Source organism: Rhincodon typus, chromosome 24, assembly GCF_021869965.1.
Source record: "Rhincodon typus isolate 14 chromosome 24, sRhiTyp1.1, whole genome shotgun sequence".
NCBI lineage: Eukaryota > Metazoa > Chordata > Chondrichthyes > Orectolobiformes > Rhincodontidae > Rhincodon > Rhincodon typus.
This window is the reverse complement of record NC_063355.1, coordinates 33677275-33691435: the sequence shown is the minus strand read 5'-3', so window position 1 is coordinate 33691435 and position 14161 is coordinate 33677275.

Here is a 14161-nt window from a genome sequence, read left to right as displayed (position 1 = left end):
TGGCATATTCTGCTTGGGAACCCTGCAGCCCAATGGTATCAATGTGGATTTCACAAGCTTCAAAATCTCCCCTCCCGCTACCGCATCCCAAAACCAGCCCAGCTCGTCGCCGCCTCCCTAACCTGTCCTTCCTCCCACCTATCCCCTCCTCCCACCTCAAGCCCCTCTCCCATCTCCTACCTACTAACCTCATCCCGCCCCCTTGACCTGCCTGTCCTCCCTGGACTGACCTATCTCCTCCCTACCTCCCCACCTACACTCACCTTTACTGGTTCCATCCCCCCCTCTTTGACCTGTCTGTCTCCTCTCCACCTATCTTCTCCTCTATCCATCTTCTATCTGCCTCCCCCTCTCTCCCTATTTATTTCAGAACCCCCTTCCCCTCCCCCATTTCTAAAGAAGGGTCTAGGCCCGAAACGTCAGCCTTCCTGTTCTATGATGCTGCTTGGCCTGCTGTGTTCATCCAGCTCTACACCGTGTTATCCCTATTTCTAGACTCCATTGCCTTTGAAATAAAGACCAACATTTGATTTGCTTTCTGTTACCTGAATTTGGATGCTAATGTTTTGTGATTCATACACCAGGTCCAAATTCCCTCTATGTTGCAGCTTTCTGCAATCTTTCCCAACTTAAATAGTATTCAGCTTTCCTATTCTTACTACCAACGTGCATAACCTCTCGCATATTAAAACTTAAAAATTTTCTCCATATGCATACAAAGAAACCTTGCCTAATGTGAATGAATGATTGATTAAATTAGCTGAAACTTTATTTTTTATTTGTGAAGATTGCATGGGTTATGTCTTTGCAAGAAATACCATCTTAGCTCTGAGGTCCAGCCGTGGATGGTAGTTTGAAGCTAATATGTCAGGCTTTATCTCTTATTTTTAAACTGCACATTTATTTCCTCACAAGCTGAAATTTCTGAAGGTTAAAATTGTGGCATTAAAATAAATTCCCAAAACTTGCAAAAACCAATTGAATGAGAGGTCATGGAGAGAGAAGTGAGGGAGCAGAGAGAAGGAAGTGAGATGGGAAGAGAATTGGGGCTAAGAAGGATGAAAAATTATGCATTTTTAAAAAAATACCAGTTTTAAGAAACTAAAAATTGAAGTTGATCACAAAGCAGAATTTAGTTAAAGTTTTTAAGAAAGGATATAAGATGTAATTGTTAACGTGTTTAAAAGACTAACTGAGACTGTTATATTTCTGTGGGGAGAAAAGATGAGTCTGAAGCAGACAGCTGCTCAGTCAGACCTTGAGACACAACGGAAACAGTAAAAACCATTTCTGAATCTGAGAAAGAAAGCAAGAGAGGAATTTACAGAGAGATATTGATAGGTTAATTAAGTGGGCAAAACATCTGCAAATGGAATATATTGTGGGGAAGTGTGAAGTTATTCATTTTGGAAGGGAAAATAAAAGATTAGAATATTATTTAAATTGAAAAAAAACTGCAAAAAGCTGCAACACAAAGGGTTTTGAGAGTATTGTACACGAAACACACAAAGCTGGCACATATTGCAGCAGGTAATCATGTAAGTTAATGGAATATTGGCCCTTATTTCAAAGGGGTTGGAGTATATGAACAGGGAAATCATATTGCAGCTGCACAAGGTGTTGGCGAGACCACACCTGGAGTATTGTGAGCAGTTTATACTTATTTAAGGAAAGATGTTATTTCATTGGAAGTGTTTCAGAGAAGGTTTGCTAGGATTGGAGGATTGTCTTATGATCAAAGCTTAAACAGGTCGGGACTCATTGGAATTTAGAAGAATGAGAGAAGATCTCATTGAGGCATATAAGGATTTTTAAGGGGCTTGATAGGGTTAATGCTGACAGGATGTTTCCACTCATAGTAGAACATAATTTCAGAATAAAAGGGCACCAAGTTAAGATTGGGATGAGGAGGAATTTCTTCTTTGAAGGTTTGAGAGTCTTTGGAACTCCTTGCTGCAGAGAGTTGTAAGGGCAGCCTCCTTTTTAAATATTTAAGGCTGAGACAGATAGTTTCTTAATCAGTAGGGGAATCAAGGGTAATAGGGTAAGGGCAAGAAAATGGACATGAAGAATGTTGGATCAGCAGTGACCCTATTAAACGGTGGAACAGGCTTGAGGGTTTGAATGGCTTATTCCTGTTCCTATCTCCTATGGTCTTATGGTGGTAGGGGAGGATGCAAATTTTGATTTGTCAGTAGCCAGAATATAAAGAGCCGTTTAAAGCTCTAAAACAGTGTCTCACAAACTGTTTACCAATGCCGTTTTAACATTTGAAAATTAATGCAACCCAAAATCAGCAATAAAACAGCATAATGACATTCAAGATACAATTATTAATGTTTGTATGTAACAGATCACAAATAAAGTCTGTTTTAAGTAATTCGTAAAAATGTGATCAATTTTCTTACTGGCTGGTCCATTATTTCATCTGAGCTGCTCCAGCTCGTGGGCATTTGCAAAAAAACAATGAAACACAGGTTAAGGGTCTTATGCGACTGATAGAATAGAATCTCTAGTGCAGAGAAAGACCATTCAGTCCATCGAGCCTGCACTGATCCTCTGAAGAGCATCTCTCCCAGACTAACTGGTGAGCAGAGCAAGTTGCCAAATGCTGTCTTACTGCAGGCCCAGCTTGTAATCTCGGAGAAAAGGAAATTTGTGACTCCTTTGGTTGTTTCCACAACTCTGGTTGATAGAGTGACCACTCTTTGGGAGCCACTGCTCTAAAGAGAATAAAAGGCTGCAGACAGCAGGGACAGTCCATTGTCTAGGAAGAACGGAAACACCAAGAATGTATCCTCAGACAAGGGTGTGATCAGCTGTAAATTATGAGCTTTATTAGTTGGGGTGGTGGATTGTGGGTTGAAGTAGGCAAGCGTGGAAGAAAACTGCTCACCAGCAGATAGGTTTGGGGGAGATGCAAAATCTCAACTTAGTGGCCTTTCTCATTATTTTAGCATGACAATTATCACTTTTTTAAAAAATCTGTTTTTTTTTACTTTTCTATTTGACAGCACCAATCTTAAGCATGCCTCGTGTGCAGGAGGTGACAGAAGTATATATTTAAAGAGCCCTGCCAACATGACTGGACATCCTTGCTGCCTCCTAAAATTAAAGATGAAAGGGTTGGTTTTGTGACGTCAGGTAAATGTCCCAATCAATGACCCATCTGTTTGTATTCCTTTAGTTAGATACGATTAAAATCAGCCCTAAAGAATGTGAAATTTAACAAGAAATTGAGTCGGGTACAAAAAGCATCAGTGACGAAAGTACAATAAAGTGAAAAGGGGGAAGGACAAAGATAAGGAGAAAAAGTAGGATGAAATGAGAAACATTTGCAGGACAAGGTGCAACTTTTTATAATCTATAAGCAATACAACAGGCCTCCAATTGGCAATACTATTGAACCAGGCACTTGGTAAAACAGATACCTCCACCACCCTGCATTAACTGTTCCAAAAATATATAACACAAGTATATATGTTACGTCATTTACATCAATTCATTTCATCTCCTACTCAAGTTATGGCAGGACACCAGCAGAATACTTTGGCGTTTATTAAGTGTCTTTTTATGATGGAGAATGGAGAAGAGTGGAAGAAGAAAATCTAACAAAAAAATCCCTAATGTTTTGTGTCTGTCTCCAGATTTTAATGGGTGCTGTTTATCAGCTGGCCTCGACCTGGCTCTCTACAGGAAGCAAGCTTTAACTTTGAACAGAAAATCCTGTCCTTGAGTGTGAGTTATTGCCTTGATTTGCATGATTAATTTCTTTACTGTTTCCTAATGACCCTCTTATCTTCCTTTCACATGCACTCACTGTCAGTTATCACTCAGTTCTTACTTTTAACTCTGAGCATGGCTAATTCCTTCACTGGTGTAGCAAACTTATAATACCTCTTGGCCTAATATCCCATGTGTTAGTACATCAAACCTAGGACTGGAAATCAAAGAAGTAGCATATTTTCATTATGGATATGTCTATTAACAGTGAGCTTCCCTGAACTAGATGGCTAATTGGCTGCTCAGTTTTCATATTTTCAACAATTATAGATGTTATAAATCAAACATGTGATGACACACCTCTGGAGCAGGTGGGACTTGAACCCAACTTTTCTGACCAAATAGTAAGGACATACCACTGCACCACAAGAGCCCCATTCCAGCAATTATATGGTTTCTCTGCCTTGATGTTGCCTGCATCAATCTGAGCAGCCATGGAGTAAATAATCCTTGTCACAGAAGATCCATTCTCAAAAGCACTACGGTGATGCAAATTGACATGGAACCTAGAACTGCCTCAAGATGTGGAGGTGCCGGTGCTGAACTGGTGTGAACAAGGTCAGAAATCACATGACACCAGGTTATAGTCCAACAGGAATAAAAACAAAGTTGCTGGAAAAGCTCAGCAGGTCTGGCAGCATCTGTGAAGGAAAAAAGAGTTAACATTTCGGGTCCAGTGACCCTTCTGAGTAGCTCTGTTTTTTCCTTCACAGATGCTGCCAGACCTGCTGAGCCTTTCCAGCAACTTTGTTTTTGTTCCTGATTCACAGCATCCGCAGTTCTTTCGGGTTTATTTTCATAGTCCAACAGGTTTATTTGAAAACACAAGCTTTTGGAGTCTTACTCCTTCAGTAGGTGTTAGTGAGGGGAGTAGTATCAGACACTGAATTTATAAGTAAAAGATCAAAGGGTCACACCATTGATGAAGATGTACTAAATGAATCGAAGATGCTATTAAATCTTTAATCAGTGAGAAGGTTTTAATTGATTAATACATATATGTAAATCCCCAAATTCCTTTCAAGTCTCTGTCCTGTGAGAACTAAAGGTTTTATCATTGTAAAGGAGAGGTGACATTTTAGGTCAGACAATGCATGTTAGGCGTGAGGCCTTGTTTAGAATCTGCTTGTGTTTTGGTTTGGAGTCAGACTGGTTTTATTTCTAAAGTAGGAATTTATAAAACACCACATTGACTGACTGTCTAATAATTGTGAGCTTTTTGAAAAAAAATGGAATGTATCTGCAAATACAAATTCATCCCATAGATTCACGTGTGTGTGTGTGTGGGAAATCAAATGATGCTTAGTTTCTGAGAACCTTGTGCATACCTGGATGACTGGTTGTAGACAGTTTGAACACTGAAGGAGTGAAACCCTTTTCACAAATGTGCAAGGCTGCTCTGAGGAAGACTGAATGTTCATTTGTAGCTTCTTGGATTTGAGGGAATCCTGCCATGGTGTGGAATCCAATTGCTCTCTCAGCCTGACTTGTCTAATTCCTGCAAAACCTGATGTATTCCTCTGACTTTTAAACAAGGCATCCAGACCTGTATCTTGTAGCAATTGGCCACTGATTGAGATCCCACAGCTATCATTAGATAATCCTATAGTGAAAATGCTGGACACCAATGCCACCTTCTCCACTGCAAGCAATAGGTACCCACCACATGCCATTGGTCTCAAATTTTCTTTCATGTGCTGTATAAGACTTGACAATACAGTCTTTATTTTCTTTTTTTCTTTGTTCATGGGCTATGGGAGTTACTGGCTCAGCCAGCATTTATTGTTTATCTCTAATTGCCCAGAGGACAATTGAGAGTCAACCACTTTGCTGTGGGTCTGACTAACATGTAGGGCAGACCAGGTAAGGATGGGAGATTTCCTTCCCTAAGGACATTAGTGAACCAAATGTATGTTTTTACAACAGTCAACAGTTTTTACAGCAATTGACAATGGCTAGCTTTTGTCTCTAATTTTTTTTTTAGTGAATTCAAATGTCTAGCATGCTGGAATTTAAATCCATTAACCAGAACACTAGCCGAGGGTTCTGGGTTACTGGTTCAGTGACTATCCCACCTTACCACCACCTTTCAAGTTTTGCAAACCTTGCTGTTACATTGCTGGAATTGACTACGATGACCATCTGTCCTCACTGTCTTTGCAGTATTTGTCTAGAGTACCTTCTGGTCCTTTGTGCCCCTAGATCTCTCTTCTCTTATCCATCACTTGTACCAAGGCCTCCAGTGCAACAGGAAAGATTATTGAAGTACTGTCTTTTCTGTTGCACTATTAATCAATGTTCTTCCCCATGTTTCAACTTGTGTTAAATCATTACCACAAGGAGTCATCATTCAATAGACTATGCAACATTCTGAAATGTTTGATAGACTCAGCTGAATTGTTCATTGACTATTGTGTATTAGCCTAATTTTAAATTCATTTAAGTACAAGCTAAGCACACAATCCCTAACATATGTTGACTTAATTATTGAGAACTTTGACCCATGCTTACTTTCAAGACATACAGGTTGTATAGAGATCTTTGAAATCTATAATTGTATCCACCTTATAAATAGTTGCTGCCTCCTTTCCATGTTTTACTGATTACCTGCCCCATTGCAGCCTCAATGTCAAAGTCCCATTTTAACGTCTTTCCACTGTTGTTCATCTACCTGCTGCTGTTTTGCCTTTCCGCACGTAACTGCAGTCTTTGTCTCTTTCTTCCTCGTTGGATTGGACCCATTTCCCTTTGCAGCCTTCATGGCACAACGGTCCTCATCCTTTTGACACCAAACGCACTAATTATAGGAGACCTGTGTGACAATATTCCATGAACAACCTTCCAGACCAACCTCCCACGCATTAATCCTTCTAAAGGTCACAGCCTTCAAATCCCTTACCTGATCAAATTTCTCACTGACCCTTTCTGTTTACAAATACTGGAGAAATCAATGGCTGCTAATTACAGCCAACACTCATGAAACTCTTTTGAGCAAACAAGGCATCAAAATTCTGGGGTCCACGCACCTATGGGAAATACTAAGACCTATGGAAAAGACAGAGTAGATAAAGATAAATTATTTCCACTGGTTCCCTGATTCTAGAACTGGGAGGCACAGGCTGAGAGTTAGGGCCAAACAATTCAGGAGAGATGTTAGGAAGAACTTCTATACATAATGGGTAGTATATGTTTGGAAATCTCTTCTACAAATGGCAGTGGATGCTGGATCAGTTGTTAATTTTAATTTGAGATAGATAATTTTTTGTTAAGTAAAGGTACTAAAGGATATGGACCAAAGAAAGGCAAATGGAGTTAGGTCACAACCTCACTGATGGCCTACTCCTGTACCTGTGTTGCTATTTTCCTATGAAAATCATGGCCAGTTGATTACTTAACAGTATTAATTAGATGTCAACCTGTGCTGTTCCAATCTCACTGCCCAATGTTTGGCCATGGTGCCCAATGAGTTCTCACACAATTTTATTGACCCCATTCCCCATGCTTTCCCTACTCCAACCAACCCCATCTGCAATTTGGTCAAACTGTGATCCTTTAGTTTGTGAAAGTTTCTCCATAGTTATTGTGCTACTGAACCATTTCATGTTGTGTTAAACTTCAAAATTGTGCTAAAAGTCACTGCACGATGTCATCATTTTCATATTGTTGGATGAAATATACTGCAAGTGATGCCCCAAAGGAAGGGAAGGAAAACAGAGAGTGTTAGAACACTGTCAATGGGAGGCAGCAGGTGAGAGTAATAATAATGAACATCAAGTCTTTTGGAATTTGGGAGTGTCATTCAAAGATTTAATATGTAGGATAGAATTTGTGATCCATGAAAACAATTTCATGGGCTGATATGAATAGCACATTTTCTTCATTTTAATATTGGCTACTTTATTATATGAAATTTCAAAATGTTTAATGCATTCAGTAGCCACCATGTTCCACATACAGATTCCCCTCTTCACAGTACTGTATTTAATTGTCCAAAATAAAGAGATTAGCTTTTGCAGTAAAAATATTGCTTTATTTCTAAATTATATGTTCTAGTTTCCTTTTGAGAAAGATAAAAATAAAACTAGATAAAAATTAAGTTTGGGTATACATTGGTTGGGTGGCAGAAAAGATTGATTTGTGTTCAAAGCCATTTTGAGGGCCAGGTTTCATTTACCTTAGACCAAAGAGTTATATGTGCACTTCTGGTGCACAAAGGTGGCCCACCAATTTAGGGAGGACTTGGGATTACGGTGGCTTCAAAATGAAGCTAATGGTCCCCTTAGCCCACAAAATGTTTTTTAAAAAACCCTTTTCCACAGTGTCCCAGATAACTCATTTAATGCTGATACCAATGATCTATGCATGTGACACACGTGCTGTGTCCACTGCTACCGACAAGAAATATTGATTCCCATTCATTTCCACTACAGAAGAAGGCTTTTCAGCCCCCTCATGTCTGCATCAGTCAACAAAGTGACTATACAAAGTACATCAGTGAGTACGCAAATCCCATTTTCACTTCTTGCTCCAAAGCCCTGGAGGCTTTGACAACGTAAGTGAATATGTAAGTACTGTTTAAACGTTGCAAGAGTTTCTGACTTAACCACCCCTTCATGCAGTGAGTTTCAGGGTTCCACCATTCTGAGTGGAAAAAAAATTCTTCTCGACTCTACTTAGCCTTTACCTCTTGGCTTAAACCTACTATTCCCTAGCTTATTGACTCCTCTACAAATGGTAAATGTGCCTTTTAATCCACTCTATATATGTCCCTCATGATCTTGTACATTCCTGTCAGATCCCTTCCTTGCTACTGCAAGGAAATCAACCCCTGCCAATCCAATATTTTCATAGTTCAGACCTTACAGCCTTGGTAGCATCCTGATAAATATCCTCTGCACCCTCTCCATTGCAATCACATCCTTCCTAGAATGTAGTGACCAGAACCTTTTTAAAAATTAATTCATGTGTGTGGATATTACTGGCTGCATCAGCATTTATTGCTCATCCATAAAAGTGTTGCATGCAGTACTCCAGTTGTGGCCTAACCAACATTTTATACAATTACAGCATAACTTCGGCTAATAAAAGCAAGTATCCTATATGCCTTCTTACCCATTTTCTCTACCTGCCCTCCTACCTTCAGGGATCTGCAGATCAAAGTTCCTCTGATCTTCAATAGTTTCCTGGGTCCTACCAATCATAGTGTAATCACTTGCAGTGACAGTCCTCCTCAAGCATATTACTTCACACTTTCCGTGTTGAACTACATTGCTCTGCCCACGTGGCCACTGTTGATATCCTCCTCACTATTTACCACTCTACCAATCCAGAAACTTCTTGATTATACCCCCTACATTTGAGTCCAAATCATCAATGTGCACCTCAAACTGCAAGACCCAAGCACTGAGCCTTGTGGAGCCCCACTAGAATGAGACTTCCAATCGTAGATCAATCTCTCTACCATCACTCGCTGCTTCCTGCATCTTAGCCAATTTTGCATCCAGCATGCCACTTTGCCTTTGATCCCTAGGCTCTTACTTTCTTGTCCAGTCTGCCCAGTGGAACCTTATCATAAGCCTCGCTAAAGTCTGTCTAGACATCATTAAATGCATTACCTTCATCAACACTCCTGGTAATCTCGTCAGAAAATTCAATCACATTTATCAAAACAACCTTCCCTTAACAGATCTATGCTGATTATCCCTGACTAATCTGTGTCCCTCCAAGAGCAAATATATTCTGTCCCTCAGAATTCTTTCCAATAACTTCCCCACCACCAAGATTTGACTGAATGGAGTGTAAGTTCCTGGTCTATTCTTTCCTCCCTTTTTAAATAATGGGACAACATCAGCAGTCCTCCAGTGTTCTGACACTTCAAATGAGGTCAGAGAGAATTTGAAAATTATTGCTAGAGCCCCTGGTATGATCCTCCTTTCTTCCCTCAACAGCTTGGGATAGATCTCAGCCAGACCTATGGATTTATCCACTGTTAGGGCTGCTAACCCTGCTAGTACCCCTTTTCTCTATGTTAGCTTTTTCTAATGTTTCACAGTCATCAACCTGATGACTATAACTATGTCATCCTTTTCCATTGAGAAGACCAATGCAAAGTATTCATTGAGGACTATGCCATGTCTTCTGGATCTGCACATGCATTACCCCTATGGTTCCGAATGTGCCCTACTCTTGCCCTACTTATCCTCTTGCTCTTTATATATTTTAAAAAAACTTTTGGGCTTTTCTTTATTCTACCTGCTAATACTTTCTTATACATTCTCTTTGATTTCTTGGTTTCTTTATTATGATTCCCCTTGCATTTTTAATACTCTTCAAAGGACTCTACCACATCAAGCCTCAGTATCTGCCATTAGGTTTTTTTCTCAATCGTAACATTTGTCGCTTAACATCGAAGGTTCTCTGATCCTGTCCTCACTCTGTTTTACATTAGTATATTTGCCTGGTACTCTTGCTGTTTCCTCCTTATATGCCTCCCACTGCTCTGACAAAGTTTTATCTGCAAGTAGCTGCTCTGAGTCTACTTGGGGCAAATTGTATCTTCATAAAATTCGCTTTCCCCAGTTTAGAAATTTTTATTCCCAGCACAACCTTATCCTCTTCAATAACAATTCAAATGTAACTGAATTATGATCACTATCTCCAAGATGTTTCCCTCTTGTTCTGCGTTCCACCTGCCTAACTTCATTTCCAAATATTAGGACCAGAATATCCCCCTCCCTTGTGGGATTTCTACACACTGGCTAAAAAAGTTCTCCTTGGTGCAATTTAGGAATTTTGTTCTCTTCCTGCTTTGCACACTAAATATATCCCAGTTAATGTTTGGGTAATTATAAAATCTCCTACTAATGTTGCCTTATTATTTGTACTCTTCTCCAAAATCTGTTTACATATTTACAGTCATAGAGTCATTGAGGTCTACAGCATGGAAAAAGGCCCTTCGGCCCAAATGCTGCCCAGTTTTCACAATTTAAAGTAGTCCCATTTGCCTGCGTTTGGCCCATATCTCTCCATACCTATTCCATCCACGTACCTGCCTAAATGCTTCTTTAAATGTTAAGATTGTACTTGCCTCCAACACTATCTCTGGCAATCTGTTGCAAACACTCACCACCTTCAGTGTGAAAAAATTGCCCCCCTGGATTTGATCCCCTGTCTCCCTGATTGATTGTTGGCCTACAGTACACACCCTACAGCTTATGTGATCCTTTTGTGCCTTTTAACTTCTATCATATAGTCTAATCTTATGATATTTGCAAGATATCATCCCTCTTAACCGCTATAATTAATTATTTGATCAATATTGTGACTGCCCCCACTTCTATTCACCCCTCTATCTTGTCTGAATACCCTATAACCAGGAACATTGAATTGCCATTCCAGCCCATCTTTCAGCAAGTCTCAGTTGTAGCAATGACATCATACTTTCATATGCCCATCTGTACTGTCAGCTCGTCTATTTGTATTAAAATATATTCTATTTAGCCTTGCTAAACTCACTTCTTTCTTATCTAGTCAATGTTTCATCGGCCTTCCAAACTCTTACTTGCGTTTTAACTTCTAATTCCATTTCAGCTTCTTTCCCCTTTGCATCCTTTGTCAGGATCTCATCCCCCTGCTAATCTAGTTTAAATCTGCCCCAACCACATTAGCAAAATTTCTCATGAGGGTGTTGGTCCCTTTCCTGTTCAGATGTAACCTGTCTAACTTGTATAAGTCCCACCTCCCCCAGAATTAGTCCCTATGCATTAGGAATCTCCTGCACCATCTCTTCAGCCATGCATTCATCTGCTCTATCCTTCTATTCTTGTACTCACCACAGTGGCACTGGGATTAACCCTGACATCAGTAACTTTTAGGTTTTGCTTTCCATTTTCCTACGTGCCTTCCTAAAGTCTGCTTGCAGGACCTAATTTCTCTTTCTTCCTATGTCATTTGTCCCAACATGGACCATGACCTCTGACTGCTCAGCTTCCCCCTTCAGAATGCCATGCAGTCATTCTGTGACATCCTTGACCCGGGCACTGGAGTGGCAATGAAGGATCCTGGTGTCATATCTACAGCCACAGAAGCAGCTGTTTACTTCTCTCATGAATAAATCCCCTACCACTATTATTCTTTCACTCCTCTTCCTCCCTCCCTGAGCAGTCGGACCACTCCTAGTTTCACGGCATTGGCTCTGGATGGCCTGCACAGAAGAAGTCACTCTCACCATTTTCAGTGGTTGAAAATGTTTGCAAGCAATATGCACTCAGATTTTCTAATGATCTTCTGCCCCATCCCCCTCTATAAATTGTGTTGAGATTCTAAAACAATAACGGAATTTTGATTTGCATATTTGGGTGAAACAGGTGGATGTCTGTGGAAACTGTGAGGAAAGTTGAGGTGGCTGGGAATGAAGTGGGAATGGGCTGTTAATTATAACACTGCAATTTTCAGAATACTACAGCCTTGATCCTGCCAGATATTGTGACATTAAATTTCCCTCATTTAGTCTAAACTTTTAAGATAAATAGATGGGACTAATAATAAAATAAGATTTGTTTTTGGGTCACAGTGCTATTTGTTAGTCCATGATTTTAATCCTTTGTGCTGAATTAACTGAAGTGATTGTATGTGCACTAGAACTTATCTCAGCAAATCTGAGCAAGGAAAAGGGATGTGGAAATAGGTGAAGGTTCCTGCTCCACATTGCTATCCAGCAGCCCCTCCTTGAAGGGGCTTAATAGCTCACTAATAATTACTGTCTTGGCTCATATATGAAGAATGGTCATCGAATGAGATTGTAGAGGATGCCTAGTTCCCGTGGAACTATATCCAATACGAATCAGTGACTTTGACAGAAAGAGGAGGAAATAAAAGCCTGATATTGTATTAAATCTCTCTGGAGAATTATCTCAACATGCCATGTCCTGATATTCTTGGACTTCTGGCCCTGCCACATCTCTATTGCCAGAACGCAACAACACAATAAATTCACCAGCTTTAAGCAGCTCCTTCCTGTCAGGCGACTGCAATCAAATTAGCTGTCTGGAAGGAAACTGCTGTTAGACCCTCTCAGCATCAGGTCATAAGGGAGGGAAACATGATTGGAACGATCTGAGATCTTATCTGATTGTTTAGAGAGTTGTTTGTGAAGCAAATGGATAACATATTATTAAAAACTTGCTGATAGGACTCCTTGGATGACTTCGTTGACAAAGACACATTTCATTATTAAATTGAGTCATACACATAGTTATAAATTATAATTTGGGCAATAAAACGAAATTGATTAATTTAGCTACATTTTCAAACCACATATCTGTTTCCTTAACATTATTCCAGAACAAGTATTCTTGTATTGTCTTTCCTTAGACGAGTTCATAAGATTTCTTTTTTGACAACTGTGTGGGTTTTCTGTTCAACTACCCCTGCTAATAATATGAAAAAACATCATCATTCCCTTATTTGAAAAATTATTACTTGAAGATTGAAGCAGACAGAATGGAAGAATGCATGAAGGTAAAGAAAACAAATTAACCATGTTAGCTTAGAAAGAAATTAAACTAGAAATGATTTCAGAAAAAAGACACTTGACTGAGCAGAAGCTGCATACTTGGGACAGTAGAAGTTTCTAAAATCATTTGCGGTTGAGAGTGAGAAAGTCAGGGATGTCTGTGTAGTCAAGAGAAGGAAGTAGAATTATAAAGATTTTATATGAGAGGCTGGGATTTGAGGTCTATCCACGAAAAGCTTTGGAGAGATTGAATCTTGAGGCAAATCTGTAAGGTTACTTTATCAAAAGAGGAGGCGCATGTTGCCTAAGTAAATTATTATTCAAGTGAACTGTAGGACAACTGGAACTGAAAACTCATCTTCACTCATATATTACAGGAGTTATACAGTTGGTGATTCATTTTTGCTATGTTCACTTGTCCTCAAACAAACTTCCAAATTTGATTTTTTTAGAAAATAGAATTTTGAAAATAGGAAGAATGTTACCTATTAGGCCAGGAACGACTTTACTGAGTTAACTCATTTCACTAAAGTGGATATACTATGATCTGCTTTAGTTCCCATTAGCTAGGGAGGTAAAATACATTATACATTAATCTGGACAAAGGACCTGAGGGCCTTGTTGCTAAGTTTGAAGTTGCACAAAGATAGGTGGAGGGGCAGATAGTATTGATGAAGCAGGGAAGGCTGTAGAAAGACTTGGACAGGCTAGGAGAGCAGGAAACGTAGTGGCAGACAGAATACAACGTGGGAAAGTGTGAGATTACGCACTTTGATAGGAAGAATAGAGGCAAAGACTATTTTCTGAAAAGGTAAAAGGCTTCAGAAATCTGAAGCACAAAGGGACTTGGCAGTCCTAGTTCAG